This window comes from Panulirus ornatus, chromosome 50 (genome assembly GCF_036320965.1).
Source record: "Panulirus ornatus isolate Po-2019 chromosome 50, ASM3632096v1, whole genome shotgun sequence".
NCBI classification, from domain to species: domain Eukaryota; kingdom Metazoa; phylum Arthropoda; class Malacostraca; order Decapoda; family Palinuridae; genus Panulirus; species Panulirus ornatus.
The window spans coordinates 4,293,425-4,311,600 of record NC_092273.1 but is presented as its reverse complement, the minus strand read 5'-3'; the positions used below and the strand labels follow the sequence as shown (position 1 = coordinate 4,311,600).

Genomic DNA, 18,176 nt, shown 5'->3' with positions numbered 1-18,176 from the left:
TTTTTTGATGAAAACCCTACACAACAGTATTCCTTGAATGAAATACACAAAAGAGCTAAAGGTACAAAGTATGAAATTTCGAAAAGAGAACAAGAATGTAAATGATTTTAAATAAGAAGAAAATATGAGCTTTAAAATACGAACAAGTTATAGCTACTGTGAAGAGTGTGTAAAAAAAAAGAGTTCTAAACCCTGATGGCATCATGAAAGAATAAACCTTAGAAAGGACACACTTTTGAGGTGATGGCACCCTTCTATTTCTTGTGCGTCGCCAACAAAGTGGACGGGTTGCGCACCATGAATCCAGTCAGGATTGAGCCTGACTTCAATGTGCATCCGCGCTAAGAACTCACGATTCAAAACAAACCCGCATGGACTAGCAACAGATAGTGACGTCCGGTGAAATGTCAGCAAGTTTTTACGTGTTTTCTAATGTGTCAAAAAACTGAGAGATGGAAATATTTCTCCAGGCAAGTGTAAATAGAAGTAAGTAGAACAGAGTACCGGCTAAGGGCACTAAAGACATCTGGCAAATGGTGTCAGCCATGTAATATACGTTTTCTGTGTTATTTGAGACGGCACGGCCAGCTGAGGCCCTAATCAAGGGCATCCCAATAACATGGACGTAAAGCTAGGATGCCTGTGGACCAACTACCACAACCATGTTCCACCCTGGGCGACCCGTAAAGCGTCACGGTCAGACACATGAAGGCATTGACTATATTTTGATATGTTGAATATGATTTCAACCTGACGGACATAATTGTTGAGCATCGAGAAGAAGCAGTGTACAAGGTCCATTATGTGCAGCAAGATTGTGTATCATGGAAGAATGATCATGATTATATGAAGATGCGTGTTCAAGTTTTTCGACTGATTATAAGTTCAACAAATTCATACTTTACAGCTGAGGTAAGTAAACATTATCAACTACATCTGTCGTCCCTTTATATTACATTGTCACGAGCTCCCTATTTATGAATCAGATTATCTCTGCGGTTTTGGAGATTTCATGCTCTGTAGGTGTGTTCAGTTCAGTTGTACTCCGGTAGGTCTTGCCTTTGCATCGGCAAATCCAGATTCCTTCGCACTTATGACGTATCAGTCAGGCTCCATTTGTTGCTCGGGAAAGAGACACTATCAATGTTTACAAACAAACTATAAATTCTGACGGTAACCACTACCAGCGAACGTTGGCTGCAGGTGTGTACTGCCTCTTGCCGGCTACCACCGCCAGCGAACGTTGGCTGCGAGTGTTTTCTGCCGACAACCATATTAGTAAACGTTGGCAATAGGTGTTCTCTCGGCAACCACCATCAGCAAATGTTGGTTGTAGGTGTATTCTGCCAGCACCACCATCAGTGAGGATTGGCTGTTAGCGTGTTCTGCCGACTCCTATCATTACTGAACGCTTGCTTGAGTTTTCCTTCATCCTGTGTAACTTCCAAAACTTTGCCGTACGAAGAACTGAACCGAGAGGTACATTCAGTAAAGTCTAGATTGTTAAACAAATATTGAGCTGTTAACATATATCTTATGCAGGGAACACATACGTAAGACTTGAACTTGTGTAGAACATAATGTAAATTGAGATCTCTGAAAAAATATTTTTCTATAGTTATACCTTCTGTTTTCTTTAAGAGAGATTAGTGACCATTTTCTATGATTTCGCGAGTCTTGAGATGGACTTGAATATGTGGCTTTCAACATTACTCATGATAAAATGCGATGTACTTCAGTTTCGATTCCTTACATTTCTGGGGAAAAATTGAGGATGACCTTGCCACCGTCACATCGAGGACTTCTCAGAGTAATGGGTAGGAACATATTGATACAAGTAAGAAAGTACATGACACAGGACTGAATCCTAAGATAAATTTGCGTCTTGTTAAAACGATAAAGTAACAGCCAAGAGTCGTCATAAGTAAAGTAAAGCCAAGAGTCTTCTTAAGTAAAGTAATTGAACGATAAGATATTGAAACAATTCTATCCATGAAATAATCATGGGAAATATATCATAATGCTGTTAGTCACCGATACATACTCAGTGAATACGATGCAAAGGATCAGAAAATATTTAAAATTGAATAGCTTTAATAGCTGAATTGAATATCATAAAGACGACTAAACGATATTCTATACCAGATTTGTATTGAGCATAAATTATACTTCTAATAATGAGTTTTTAAAGGAAATCTATTACAGAAAGAAATGGTAAAAATTGAAGGTAATAGTTCAGGGTATTTTTGGCTCGAAAAACTTTTTGTTTCAAAATTGAAAGATAAGATATTCAAACATTTCTATGCTTGAAACAATCATGGAAAATATATCATAATGCTCTCAGTTACCGATACATATTCAGTAAATGCGATGGAAAGGAACAGAAAATATTTTGAAATTGACTTCATTTAACAACGTTAATGAATGCCACATTGGAAACGTAATTCTACACATTTTCTAACAACTTTCTTGTTTAACTTCATGTTATGTCCTCCGGTTGCCTTTCGTCCCTAATATCTCTCACTGTCTTTATCATCATTCTGATTTAAGAACTTGAATATGATCATGTCACCCCTTATTCTTCTCTTTTCCGAGGTACACTGGCTTGGATTAGGTCCGGCGAAGTCATTGACACCGGGTCGCTACAGACTAGCATTTTCCTTTACGTATGAGTGAGTGCTTGTCCTTGTTTTGCATATGTCTTTTCATGTTGTGTGTGGGTTTGTCTTGTTACTTTTGTGTGTATGGGAGTTACTAAACCCTGGCTCGCACTTGACCTACACACCGTTGGCAGAGGTCGCCATTGTCCAGCGGTTGCTCCAGTTAATTACAAGTCACTTACAAGGTAGACGGTAGATGTGTCTGCCATTATTGGCGCCCCTGCACTCACTCCGTACCGGGTAATTGTCTGCCATTCATCTGTCACACTCAATCACGAAGCCCTTGCCTTTGCGGGTCATAGTTACCATACCCCAGTGTCTGTAAATACGAATTCGTCGAATGTTATTTTTACCATAAGGTATGTATTTTGATTATTGTTCGTGTTCTTGATATATAGTCTCGTATTATATCTAAGGGTGTATATCTGTAATAAAGATGTAAATGAATTTTTATTAAAGTTATAATGGAAAAGTATTGGAGTGTGTGAGTAATCACGGAAGGTGTTGTTGGTATCAGTGACGGCGGCCACCTGGTGGTCAGTCCGGAAATGAGGTGTCGCCTCTTGTCGTCGTCAGCGGTTGGACTTGTTGGCTGATGATGCTGCCTTGATGATTGTGGGTTATGTGAAGCTCCATTATTGGTGTTGTTCATTATGATAGACAAGGAGCTATATGCAGAAATTGTATTTGTCCATTCAGTCGTGTTAAGCCGTGCATCAGTCGTGTTCATGTAATATTTTCTTGCCTCTGTGGGGTTGTATTTTGTCGTGCAGAATATTTGTCAGATTGCCGCTAATTAAGTCCATCTCTTTGTTATTGTAAGTCTATAAAAAGCTTTTTACTTTGCAACGGTGAAATCTGGTTTTGTAGCTTGTAGCATCTCGTGTGTGGAGCTCCTGTTGGTGGCTGGCAAGGAGATAGTTACCTTTGAACCCAGCACATGTAGCTTGGGGAATATAAACGTGGAATCAAAACTAAATATTTCCCTAATTTACTAATATGTACAGTACAATCATACAGTTTTTATTGAAATATACTGGGATACATATTTTGTAAAAAAAAGAATTAAGAATGAAAATATTTATTTCACTTTTCCAAAATAAGGAATAGAGAAGGGGGACAAGTGAGGATTTTTCCCTCTAAGGCTCAGTTCTCTCTTCTTATCGCTAACGCGGGAAATGGAGAATAATTATGAAAAAAAAAAACATTGAATAGATATCCCAGGAAAGGGAATATGCCTAACGTTTTGACAAGCCCTGATAAATAAGCCATCAGTTCAGTACATGAATGATTTAGAGAGTGTTATCATCATGTCGAGTGGGGATGGTACCTGCTGGGGAGGAGACTTTGTGTTGCTTAACAAAGGCCGGAGCAGCTCCCCGCGTCAGCCCCGTCCATTAAGTCAATAGGGGAACATGGCTCGTTTAACATGGAATGTGGCAAGACAAATAGTTCACGTGAAGCTGTCACTGGGAACAGGTTGGTCGGGTTGTTTTGTCGGAGGGTTGGTTGTGGGAAGAGGGGGCCCACCCGACCGTGCGTGCGCATCTTCGCTTCTGTTTCATGTAATGTTAGGCGCGCATTCATCGTTCTCTCTCTCCCATGATATTATGACTTTTTACATAATTTGAATTCTCTCTTTGCGTTTCTGCCTCGCTTGTAAAAGTAAAATATACATTTTTCTCCGTAATGAAACCATTCTTTTTTCGAAGTTGTTACGGGAGCAGCTATTCCCAGTTGTAATGATGGGAAAAATGTATGTTAATAAACGCACAGGGAGTAGCGGCAGCTTAGACGGGTTGTTTAGGACGATAATGAGGTCAAACTATTCCTTAACGACACTGGTATAGGGTGTGAGGGAGGTGGCGGGAGTGTGGTTATATGTTGGATTAAAGTTCTATACTTATAGAGATCACAGTGGGTCAATCTACCCCCTAATTCATGGGCTAGCTCTTCCCCCGCTGGTCACCACTTTCATTTCCGCATTTAGTTTAGCCGCATCGTCATGGGTCACCCTCTTCCTCATGGGTCAGCTTCATTCACTGTGGGTCATCTCCTCCGACCTGCCCTTCCCTCCCACTTGGGTGAGTGTTTCCCATATGAGTCAGCTGTATACCCCCAGGTCAGCCCTCAGCCATACCACAACCCATAGTGTAGCGCCTCCTCATGGGAGAACCCATCTCCATGGATCAGCTGGTCCTTTCCTCATGAGGTAAAACTCCATTCCAGTCGCTCCATCATGGGTAAATCACACCCCCGTGGGACCAGCCTTTCTTTGTGGGTCAGGGAACCCCCCCCCCCCCTCATCCACTTCAAGGAGCAGCCCCATCCTTCATGGGGCACCTCGTGGCCCGGGAGGTCAGTGTCTGACCATGGGGGGGAAGCCTGGGCTGCGAGCGTGGTCGGACATTAACAATAGCAGGTAATGGCGGCGCCTCCCTCCCGCCTGAGCTGCGTGGTGGCTAGGTTAGCTTATATTGATGTAGTTTTTTTCCTTTCCCTCAAGATGACCAACCATATCATCAGTGTCCAGCAGCAGAGTGAGTGAATATCATCCAACTTAGAAATATTCCACCGGTCCTCGTGCCATGTCTTTAGGTTAAGTGTAGATAAGAAAATAAGTAATAATTAAATAATTATAATGGATCAGAGGCTATGGTATGTTTTTGTGGATGAGAAAATATTTGTCTTTATTCTTGACTGCTGCAGTTTCTCTGTGAGGTATACGTAGAAATATAACGTTAATGTCTTAATTGGGAGTCAAAAGAACATTGAATACATTACATTCCAAGCATCGATAAGTCTAGTTCGTCTATCCCATACACTGCACACGTTAGTTCCCGAGGTAGTCCAGTCGCTACAACTACTGTAGTTGTTTTCAGTACAGACACTCGTAGCTCTGATGTTGTCCACATGATATTGTTCATCACTGTTCACTCCTGGTTCAGGGCTCCTAAAAGAGATACTTGTAAGCCTTAGACTGCCTACCATGATTTGTGTAAGTACCATCTAGCATATGTAAATTACTAAATGATATATATATATATATATATATATATATATATATATATATATATATATATATATATATATATATATATATAATGTGGATGTGTGTGTGTGGTTTCAGTGCATTTCACGAGATTGCTAGAATAGATGTAAGCGAATAAGGCCAATTTTTTTGTCTATTCTTGGCGCTACCTCGCTAACTCGGGAAGCTGCGAACAAGTATATAAAGTACCCATTGTATTGGAAAATGATTATAACAGGCCTACAAGACTGAATGATTAACTAAAATTCAAGGAACAATAAGTTAGCATGTATTACAATCCAGGGATTGCTCTCAATAAAGATTATTGGGGGGAAATAATGCGGTTATTCCTAGTAAATATACAGATGAATAGCAGGTATGTAAATGACCCAACCTTTTTTTTTCATTCAAATTACCTTGTTTATGGAGAGGCCCGGTGAGGTAATTGGCGGCCAGGTTTATTCCGGAGTCTTTATAACCTCTTGACCCTGCAGTCCCTTTGGAGAAGCGGCAGTTTATAGAAAGATTATCTAAGATTATATAAGAAAAAAAGCAGGTGTGTAGCGTAGATATCTCCAGAATGTGCTGTCGACTCTTGAATTATATTTAACAGCATTCCAGTCCACAAGTCCTCGTTGGTTAGGACGAATTTGAAGTAAGGTGAAGAATCTCGGAGAAATACATTGTATTATACATATTTTACCTGCGCAATGGTGCGTTGTCTAGACCTGTATAGGATCCTTTGCATCTGGCAGGCCAGTGATCCTGTTTTCCTTGTCTTTTGTGCTGTATTCTAAGATTGTAGTCAAGTGTTACTTTACTGTACTTAGTGGTGAAGTAATGGTGCTGAGTTGTTTACTCGAGGGGTTAATTTTTCAGTTGTGGTGGCGTTCGACCAGTATAGAAAAAATATACCATTGTAATCATGATTATAATTTTCGATTGTTATAAGCCATTCCAAAATGCAGAAGCTGAAGGGTCTACTGTGTTTTATCTCTATTGTTGGGTTAGACGTCTGCCTTCAAAACTGACATATGTTGGAAATGATGATTAATATTCATTATATATTTCTGCGTACCTCCGTAATTTTTCATTTTCATTTTCCTGGCCGAATGGGTTAACTGACTTGGAGGCTTGGGATGTGTGGGGGAGGCACTGTTGGTGTGGGGTGGGTCGCCAGGTGTTGGTGTGGGGTGGGCCGACAGGTGTCGGTGTGGAGTGGGTCGGCAGGTGTTGGTGTGGGGTGGGCCGACAGATGTCGGTGTGGGGTGGGTCGGCAGGTGTTGGTGTGGTTTGGGCCGACAGGTTTTGGTGTAGGGTAGGCTGTCAGGTGCTGGTGTGGGGTGGGTCGGCAGGTGTTGGTGTGGGGTGGGCCGGCAGGTGCTGGTGTTGGGTGGGTCGCCAGGTGCTTGTGTGGGATGGGTCGCCAGGTGCTTGTGTGGGGTGGGCCGGCTCTCGAAAATTCACTGAGGTAATTTGTCGTTCTCTTGGGTGGGTTGAAGCAAGGACGGGGCAGCCACGGTGTGCGGCCATGGCTAACACTCGTCACTGACAGATCCTAGTGTTCAAGGACCCCTGTAACACGGCAGTTCGACCCTTGAACACCAACACAGCAAACCTGGAGCGCAGTGCTAGTGGGTCGGGTCACCGGGTGTTATCGGCGTCGTGCTGATGACGGCGGAAGAGGAATGGAAAACGGCAGGTCAGTGGAAGGTACTGTATGTAGCTACAGTCGGCTACATGATCCCGGGGGTGGAGGGGACATGTAGTAAACAAGAGGAATGGCCTGGCTGTAAGTAGTTGTGAGATGTTTATTGTTCTGGGGAGAATGTTACTGATGCCGGCCGATTCCCTGATAACGGTATGGGGGCCGAGGGTAGCTAGGTGGTAGTGATGGTGGAGATGGGTTGTGTTAATGATGGGGATGCGTGGTGGTGATGGTGGAGATGATTGGTGGTGATGCCATATGCAGTTTAGAGATGCACCTCCCGCTACACTGGTGTATTACACTGTCTTCTGACAGTCCTCTTCCTCCTTCAGCACTACGAACAACCCATTCCTGCCCAGTATGCCTTAACTGGCACGCAAACCCGCCTAACCACTTGGGGTTCTTGAGCTGAAAGACGGTCATTTTAATTCTTACACAAACATCCTAATGAGACGTAGACGAGATTGGCTCATTATTATTATTATTATTATTATTATTATTATTATTATTATTATTATTATTATTATTCTAACATAGGACAGATACACCAGAAAAGTCTTAATTTACAGTTTGCAGTCAACATTTACCCTCAATAATGAAAGGTATTTTTTTGTGTTTGTGGTTAATGATGAAGTAGACTCCCTGTTGAGATGGCTGGTTTAGTTTTTTAGTTCCAGAATCTTTATTTGTCTAGCTAGTAATAATGATAGTCATCATGATAATGATAAATGGTTTATTGAATAAACTGAAAGCAATAACCGGAAATATACAGATTAAATTAGAGTGATATAGACAGTAAAGCTATAGCAAGGGAAGGGAGGCTTGCTATAGTATGGACACAAGTACTGGGATGACAGTCAACTGATTATTGATGTTCTCAGCAGTTGGCATGGGGATGTTCTTGTGGCTAGGGGTGCTTGTGGTGCCGGACTGCAACCCGGGGGGGCGAGGGATCTCTAGCGGCAGGAGGTGACGGTGGCGGGAGAGGAGCAGTAGCTTCACTCAGAACTGTCGAATGGAGGAATAAGGAATGTATGGCCAAGTGTTCGTGTCCTTGCTGTAGTGAGGATGAGGTGACGTGTTCTGGTGGTGGTGGGGATGAGCACGACGGCGTTTGTGTTTGGCATGATGCCCTGGCCTTTGACCTTTTGACCTGGTCTATTAAGGATCAGGTCAAAGTCTAGGCCGTCACACCCAGGGGTCGTACAGTCGTACCCAAGGGTCGTACTGTTGGAATGAGTCAAGAACAGTGGTCTTGTGGTAAGTTGTTATGCTTGTTTGTGGTGTTCATGTAGATGGTCGTCCTGGAAGCGAGGTAGGGGCATGGGTGTCGTCCTGGTGGTCGTTGTAGTTGCACTGTTAATGGTAGTTGTGGTCGTCTCTGTGGCTCAACCTCCCCCCTTCCCCCCACCAGGACCGTGAGGTGTGTGTGTGTGTGTGTGTGTGTGTGTGTGTGTGTGTGTGACGCGTTACGGGTGGGGTGGTGACGGAATGGGAGGGATGGGCCTCAGGGCCTCTGGGAGCGTCCTCCTCTTTGTCGGCTGGCAGAGCCGCGCGTCACGCCGCGTTGTGGGGTGCCCACAGTCCAGCACGCTTCCTTTATCCTTAACTTGTGTGGTCAGGGGCCAGACTCGAGGCCGGGAAAGATCCTGAAATAATGGTATTTGGTTAATGCTTTTGTTCTTCAGTGTCGTAAAAAGGAGAAAGAATATATATGTATACATATATATATATATATATATATATATATATATATATATATATATATATATATATATATATGTGTGTGTGTGTGTGTGTGTGTGTGTGTGTGTAATATAATATATGGTAAGGAAAACGTTATCCCGTGTAGGACATAGAAAGATGCGTCACAGTGAGTGAGAATATATTGCAGGTCGATACATATGGGGAAAATTGTCCTCAAAGAATATGGCATTACAAATGACAATAACTTAAAGCATTAAAAAAAAAAAAACGGCAGATAAGCGAGTAGAGACAATGGAGGACGTCTTTGCGAAGTTGGAGGGGGGTGGGGGGGGGGGGTGTCAGGAGGCGGAGGGTGTCCGGGTATGGGTCGCGCCGCCGCCATCATAAACACAGGAGGCCCTTGTGTCCCCACCTCTTCTGCACCTCACAGGCCGCCTCTTAAGGCGGTTATCAACCACTAGCGGCGCCCTGGTTTGGGCCTTACGGCCGGGTGAGGTTGAGACCGGTGTGCCTAGGGGACGCTGGTAGGTTTGGGGTAGGGGGTGTAGGGGTGTGGGGGGGTGTTGTGTCACCCATCATAAGGTTATGGAAACAACCGTCATGCACGCCACGCCGTCATGTGCTGTGGCTCATGGTAACCATCGGTTCTGTCTCTTCTCTCTTCTTTTCCTAGTTATTATACCCGTGTCCTGGTACCTGTTTCCTAACTGAATTTCAACGGAAATTGATATATATATATATATATATATATATATATATATATAAATGCAAGAGTTTTGGAAAGAGGGGCAAGTATGAAGTCTGTTGGGGATGAGAGAGCTTGGGAAGTGAGTCAGTTGTTGTTCGCTGATGATACAGCGCTGGTGGCTGATTCATGTGAGAAACTGCAGAAGCTGGTGACTGAGTTTGGTAAAGTGTGTGGAAGAAGAAAGTTAAGAGTAAATGTGAATAAGAGCAAGGTTATTAGGTACAGTAGGGTTGAGGGTCAAGTCAATTGGGAGGTGAGTTTGAATGGAGAAAAACTGGAGGAAGTGAAGTGTTTTAGATATCTGGGAGTGGATCTGGCAGCGGATGGAACCATGGAAGCGGAAGTGGATCATAGGGTGGGGGAGGGGGCGAAAATCCTGGGAGCCTTGAAGAATGTGTGGAAGTCGAGAACATTATCTCGGAAAGCAAAAATGGGTATGTTTGAAGGAATAGTGGTTCCAACAATGTTGTATGGTTGCGAGGCGTGGGCTATGGATAGAGTTGTGCGCAGGAGGATGGATGTGCTGGAAATGAGATGTTTGAGGACAATGTGTGGTGTGAGGTGGTTTGATCGAGTGAGTAACGTAAGGGTAAGAGAGATGTGTGGAAATAAAAAGAGCGTGGTTGAGAGAGCAGAAGAGGGTGTTTTGAAGTGGTTTGGGCACATGGAGAGAATGAGTGAGGAAAGATTGACCAAGAGGATATATGTGTCGGAGGTGGAGGGAACGAGGAGAAGAGGGAGACCAAATTGGAGGTGGAAAGATGGAGTGAAAAAGATTTTGTGTGATCGGGGCCTGAACATGCAGGAGGGTGAAAGGAGGGCAAGGAATAGAGTGAATTGGAGCGATGTGGTATACCGGGGTTGACGTGCTGTCAGTGGATTGAATCAAGGCATGTGAAGCGTCGGGTAAACCATGGAAAGCTGTGTAGGTATGTATATTTGCGTGTGTGGACGTATGTATATACATGTGTATGGGGGGGGGGGCCATTTCTTTCGTCTGTTTCCTTGCGCTACCTCGCAAACGCGGGAGACAGCGACAAAGTATAATAATAATAATAATATATATATATATATATATATATATATATATATATATATATATATATATATATATATATATTTTTTTTTTTTTTTCTTTTAATTTTCAGCTGTTCATCCGCAAAGCACTTTGATGACAGTAAGGGTCCAGGGTACGTGTCTAATGGTAGGTGGAGGCAAGCACAGAACGCACAGTGGGTACGGAACATCTTATGGTGACGGGGGTTCGAGTGACCCGAGGGACGCAATATGTTTACCGTTCCGCCAGGAGGAAGGAATGGTGTTCAAGGCATTTGCGTGGTACAGAACAAGACAACATACGCCAGGTAGGGTTCAAACATGGTTTAGGGGTCATTAACGCCTTTGATGATTACTTTAAGAAAAAAGATTGTATCAATAGTCGCTTCGTATTTTTGGGGGGTATTTCACGGCTTGAGAAAGCATTATGAGATGTTTTCTATGATTGTATTATTCACGTACAGAAGCGTTTCAGAGTATGTTACAACGGTAGGGCTCCGGAGTATACTGTTACGACTGCAGTGTTCAGTGGCGTTGCCCTTGAAGTTCAGGTCAAAGGCCTGCTGGTCACACCATATCTAAGGGTCGTACTGTTTTTGTCGCACTGTCGTGTTTGGGCGGGGGTGTGGGGGTAGGGGGGAGCGTGGTCGTAGTGTCGTACTCAAATGGTCGTACCGTTGTGTGCTGAAGGCGTGGGTCCACATAGGTCTTGCAACACCACTTTGTGGAAGAAGAGAAAAATTTTGTACGAAATGGCCGAACGACCAGCGTGCGTGGTCATACTTAATCCTTTGCTGCCTCAAGGAAGCGTTTGAGAGCCTTCCCTTGGAGAGAGAGAGAGAGAGAGAGAGAGAGAGAGAGAGAGAGAGAGAGAGAGAGAGAGAGAGAGAGAGAGAGAGAGAGAGAGCCCATCCACCCACCGTTTATGATGCCACCCTCGCCACACAAAATAAACTATTTCAAATTCCCTTAACTCTTTCTCTCTCTCTCTCTGGCCGCACTCCGACCGTGCGCGGCTTATGTAGATTTCTGGCACAATGGAGTGGCCGGTGTATATGGCGCCCGCCTAGACAGCTTTTACTGCGTCCCGTTGTGTGTGTGGTTTACCAGCGTTCACCCGCTCGGGGTTAGACAGTGTCGCCCGAAACACGTCTCTAAAGCTCACTTCCCCGTACTAATAACATTGTTTTCTGGGTCCTACAGCAGGATTCATTTTGCGCCCGTATTCCCTAGGCAGGTTGGAGTTGACAAGTGACGATCGGGTTGCGAAAATGACCCTTTGGTTTCTCTTAGCAAATTGTCTCGAGTGTTCGGTGAAGGGTGGGGTCTGGTTTTCCTTACCCCGCGAAACGTAATTTGCTCTCCATTGATCGCTCCACGACGGGCGAAGTGTTATACTGACAAAGCCTTCTTCTCTTCGGTCGAAATTTTGCCCATTCTCAGCCTTGGCAGCTTCTGTGCTCATGATTTAGGGTTGAACAGAAACCGCCAACCGTTTTCCAGGCCATATTGCATTAATTTCTTTTTTTCCTTAGTATATGTGAAGTAATAAACTGTCAGAATCACCCAATTACATTTTTTTTAAAGATCAGGATTAAAGTGCATATATTTACTTTTTCATTTTAAAGGGAAACACTTGGTTTCCCATGTTCTGTTGGTAGATGTCGACATTGGGTGACGACGAAGCTCATGGTTCGTTATTGTGGCTACGGTTGCGGTGCCTCAGGAGAATGTCGTCCAATTGTCGATTGCTCGTATATTTCAAATTCCCAGGAAAGAGATGGTCCACCTCCGTCCCATCTTGTCTTCAGAGTAACCGAGCTACATGCATCCAATATTCTTTTTATGTAAGTTATAGATAATTCCATGGATCGGTTGTATTGATATACGGAAGTTACGGATGCACGATACAAAGATTTGTGGCGGAGAGGAGAAAATCACTCCGATTGGAATCAGTGACTTTGCATTACATTAGTTAACTTGTGTAAACCTATTAGTTATTACTAGTAAAGTAGCAAAGCTTGGGTGGATAGTGTAAATCTATTAGTTAATACTAGTAATTTAGCAAAGCTAGGATGGATAGAGTGTAAATCTATTACTTAATACTAGTAATGTAGCAAAGCTTAGGTAGATAGCGTGTAAACCTATTAATTATTGCTAGTAATGTAGCAAAGCTTAGGTAGATAGCGTGTAAACCTAGTAGTTAATACTTGTAATGTAGCAAAACCAAGCCTAGATAGCGTGGCACACCCTATCCTAGCTTATGCTATCCTAGCATCGACTGAGTGGTCCTCCAAACGGGTTATTTTATAGGCCCGTGTGGACCTAACGCGGCGTAAAACAATAAGTTGAAAGGGTAGACACCAGGAAGTGCCTCGCCCTTATTCTATCCTCGGTCCTGTCTTAGTTCACACACACACACACACACACACACTCATAGATCACAGTTCTTTGTGTCTTTGTTCAACCTTAACTTTGGACCACAGATATAATTACGGGCTCTGGTTAAGCGTCGCATGTGTTTGTCGTCAGCGTAACACCTATAGTCCATGGGAAGAACACTGTGGCATCTCATCCACTGAACACCGTGGGTTCCATTAATACCAACGTTTATTCTCACCACGTGTTTTACGTGGTTTAAAGTGGGGGGTGGGAGGGTGGTGTTGGGGTGTCATGCTAAATAAACAACAGACTTTTTCCTTGCCCCGTTACACGTTCCAGCCTGACAGTTATTACACATTCTAATGTTTCATTATATTAGAATATTTCATTGCGTTGTCATGGTTTGGCTAGGCGTCCCGAACTGTTGACATGCGCGGGAAAGTCTCTCGTTACGCCATGGTGGCGCCACTTGTGGAATATATTTACGCAGGAAAAGTGAAGCAAATATGAAAATAAATCTTTTCCCGAGTCGGTTGATTCTTCTCGTCAGTCTCCGAGCGTTTGTTGGACATCCGGCCTTTAGAAAGTTTGGCTGCGCTCTGCGACATTCTCGTTCATAGTTTGTAATTTATTAGTGAAATACTTTACAGTACGTATTGTTGATGCTGAATGTTTGATACAAGGGGAAGGATTCTGGTGTAAGTGTATATAACCGGCGTAAATATCGTCGTGAAGTACATTTTAGAGATTTACAGTAAACAAACTGTTTAGTAATATCGAAAAATTGGCGTGAAAAAGAGAATTGCATAAATACGTTTACCAAAATGAATGACCCACGTCATGTATTAGGACGTGATACCCAAGGGTCGTACCGCAGTGCTCAAGGGCTGAAGGATCATCCTTACCTACGTGGGTGGCAGATATAAGACAGTTTGGGAGAAAAATGATCGTAGACTTTTCACCATTTTCTTCGTTAGATCTTTCGTCCAGTAGTTTTGTCTTTGAGGACATATACAAGATAGCTGTAGATCACGTAATTTTCGTATCTTTACGATTATTTGGGGAAGAAATTTGGGATATTTGAATAAGAATTGGCGGACGGATTGTGGGCTTTGATATTGTTTATATTTCATATGTAGTCACCGTGATATTTAGAATGCACGGGTCTGACCCCATGACCTTTCGAGGTCATTGCAGGGCCTGAGGTGATATGTATTTTCTATTTTAGTTCGTAATCATACCTGAAAATATGAGGAATAAATTGAATCGAGTATATTCAGAGGTTGGTGACGTAGCATATATGTGTGAAACAAATGAGGAAATGAAAATGGGAACCGTAATTAACCGTAGAAGAGGAGGGAAAGGGTTAAGGGTTCCAAAATAAACTAGAATGGGGAAAAAATACCCTGTACAGAACATGTGGTAGAGGAGTGGTGGTGGTGGTGGGGGATGGGGAGGGAACTGCACAAAAAAATGGGGTGTTAAGAGTGACATGGTATGGTGATGTGGGTGCCATATGGGGATGAGAATGGGAACTGATGTATGGTAGTGATGGTGGGCTCAGAGTATGGTGGGAGGTAGTTTCCAAGATGGTACATATGATGACTAGATTCTTATCAAGGTTGGACAGAGTTATGGTGGCTGGAGGGTGCAATTGTGCCGTGTATGATGGCTGAAGGGTGCTATGGTGCCGTGCGTGGTGGCTTGAGGGTGCTATGGTGCCGTGCATGGTGGCCTGAGGGTGCTATGGTGCCGTGTATAGTGGCTGGTGGGTGCTATGGTGCCGTGCATGGTGGCTATAGGGTGCTGTAGTGACAGAAGGTCGTTGTGGTGGCATTTATTCCGGGCAAAGTGATTGTTATCCAACATGATCTCTTCGATTTACATAAGGAAATATTTTATCATATTTTCCAGAAAGATTTATATAATTCCCGGGTTGTGTGTGTGTGTGTACTGAGAGGTGTGTGACGGAGAGATGGTTAATTAGCATGGAGGAGGGTGAGATAGCTTGGTTTAGTTTTAAAAACATTTATTGTCAAGATGTACATACATAGACAAAGCATTCCACTGTTTAGTGTGGGTGAATGGCACGTATCTAGGGGTAGGTGGGGGCCAGTATAGAGCGTGTAGTGGGTACAGTACATGGACGTAGGGAGGTGACAGGTGAGCCCGAGTGGGATTGAGGGACCCAGAGGGTTTGCCTCTCGTTAAAGGAGAAAGTGGGAGGGGGAGGGCGCGGTCTGGTATACCTCAAGTGGGGATAACTTAGGGAGAGAAGGATAACGTGGGGGGAAATAAGGATAACGTGGGGGAAACAAGGATAACATGGGGAGACGGAGGGATAACATGTTCCATGGTCGATTGTTTCCACAATCTTTGTTTCATTTCCACATTTCTTCCCGTGTATTTCCTCTAACATCTTCCTTCCCGCCTTCTCATAATGACCTTTACTCTACCTGTTTCTCATAACACTTTCTTTCCTTCCCTCTCAGTTCCGGTTTTCTTAACCGTTATTACCTTTTTTACCTACCCTCTAACTAACCTTTCTTTCCCTCCTCGTAGCCTTTTCTTTTCATGTTATATCCCTCTCCTTTCCTCTCCCCTCACCTCCCACTCTCACCACACCCTGTCCTCTTTCCTCTCTCTCCCTTCCCCTCCACCCGCTTCCTCAGATCCCCTTACCTTCCTTAAGGGAGCATATCTTCCCAGTTTCCCTTGAGCCATCTGAAAGGGGTCTGTCTGCTTTTGCTTCGTGTCTCTGGGACCACGGGCGACAGTTGCCGCACGGACCATTAGGGTGTATGGGGACCTTGCTCTGACCATCTAGACTAACAAGAGACCAAAGAAAAGGAAAGGTTGTCGACATGAAACTTATGGGCCAGGTCAGAGGTCAGGTCATCATTACCCAAGGGTCATTCTGACGTGCCCAAGGGTCATGTCGTCATTTTGAGTAAACGAATTTTTGGCCAGACATTATTTATGATTGAATCACAGAGATATGTCAGATATTTAGGAAAGACGTGAAAGTAAGATGAAATAAAAATCAGGAAAGTAAATAGGACAAAAGACAATGAAAAGAAACATTACTAATATTACGCATTATCTTGCACGCGTCTAGCACGGCTGCATCTAGAAACAGGTAAATTGATGCAGACAGGGGCCACATATGCAGTGGTTAGAGTTATATCTTAACTGGTGGTTATAACTTGACGTTGAAAGCCTTAATGACCCAAGCGGTTGAGAGGCATGAAGACCAATTAACCAACCAAGTTGTAAACTTCCTCAGTTTTTTTTACTCTGCATGAGTACAAAAGAATTAAACCTCTACGCCTAACTCCTTAATGTAATGTCCCTTGGTGATGTTCACACTTTACCCCCGTTACACCTCTGGTAACTGCTTCATTTATTGATAAGAAAAAAATCGGACAAAAACCTCTGGGCTAACACTTGTTTATGTTCCGTGACTTCTTTACCGACGCGGCCTTGCCTCTTGTAACAAGAACACATCCATTATTTTGCCGCTACTTATGCCAGATTTTGCCGCTCTTGATTCCACACCAAGTGGCTCCGCCTGTGGTCTATTTTCCTCCTGTCAGTGATAATTATATTTCTCTGTATCTTTCAATGGCGACTTCTCCACTCTCATTTCCTGGGTCATTCATCAGGCGGTAAGTCGTCCCTCCCTTGTCTGTAACTCCCGGCAATGTGGCGGCAACTGTGGGGCGGCGGTCGTGGGTCGCTGCATCTGTCTGCTCCCGGCTCGACTTCCACCAAGACGTCTATACCACACCCAGGCGGTGCCATGTAAGGGAAAGTGGCCTAATGGGGAGGGCGAGGGCTACTTGGGTATACTTTAAGGGACTGAGGAGGGTGAGAGCTCTCGGCAACGTATTTGATTATGTGCTCGAAGAAGTTTTACTCCTGAAGCCTCCAGTTGTCTCGTAACCATTAGGATGACCTCTGATCCTCTTCCTTGCAGCTGTTTAACCTTGATTTAGACGTGCTTGGCAACTATTAATGTCCGCACCTGCTTGTCATTTCCCTTGGGATCGGGTTGGCTGACCCCGAGGAGTCGGCAGGTATCGTATCACCAGCGTGCTTCTGTCTGGAGGACTTTGTCTTGTTTGTAGCGAAGTTATGTAGGGCTCATGTACCGTGATTTGTCCTCACTGGCCTTTGTCTGTGGCCCTTGGCCTTCGTCATTGGTTTGTTTCGTCAATAGTGGCTGGCCTCCACTAGTGGTTCTTGGCCTCTGTCAGTGGTTTCTGACTTTCGTCAGTGATCCTTGTACTTCTCAAGTGGTTCCAAGCCCCCATCACTGGTTCCTGATTTTAACCAGTGGTACCTAGTCCCCATCTGTGAACCTAAGTCCCAATTGATGTCCTTGGCCACCGCCAATGTTCCCTTGCCTGTTAGTGGTCCGTGGCTTCCACCAGAGGTCACTGGCCTCCGCCACTGGTCTCTGACGGACGTCGTATCGTCTAAATGGTTACAAAATCTAACTAATTACCTCATTCTTTCTCTAATACATTTCTCTTCACTCGAGAAGGGGTTCTGGGGGATATAAAACTAGCACCCCTTATCTAAGGGCCTTGCAGTTTGGGCTCCAAGGCTGCGCTCAACTCATTAACAGGTGAACTCCTCTGAAGCGAAGTCTTCGACAAGACTGTAACACTGTTGTCAACTGACGATGAAACAGTCTCGCCAGAGTTGACGAGCTCGAGCGGGCGGAGTCCGGTAACACCGAGAGAGAGAGAGAGAGAGAGAGAGAGAGAGAGAGAGAGAGAGAGAGAGAGAGAGTAGAGACCTGTTCAAATTGTCTAAAAAAGTTTTAGAATTGTCATCAGCGATTAATATGTCCGGGCGATGTTGGGTTATGAGTGG

General features: G+C 44.0%; 1 protein-coding gene across 1 annotated transcript in view; it reads left to right on the top strand.

The window, feature by feature from the left end:
- Window positions 1–228: 228 nt before the first annotated feature.
- LOC139764517 (uncharacterized) overlaps window positions 229–18,176 on the top strand; it is a 44,145-nt gene continuing 26,197 nt past the window's right edge. Inside the window, exon 1 of the mRNA XM_071691162.1 lies at window positions 229–912. The gene's annotated coding sequence lies outside the window, so the exon portion shown is untranslated. The remainder of the gene's footprint in view (window positions 913–18,176) is intronic.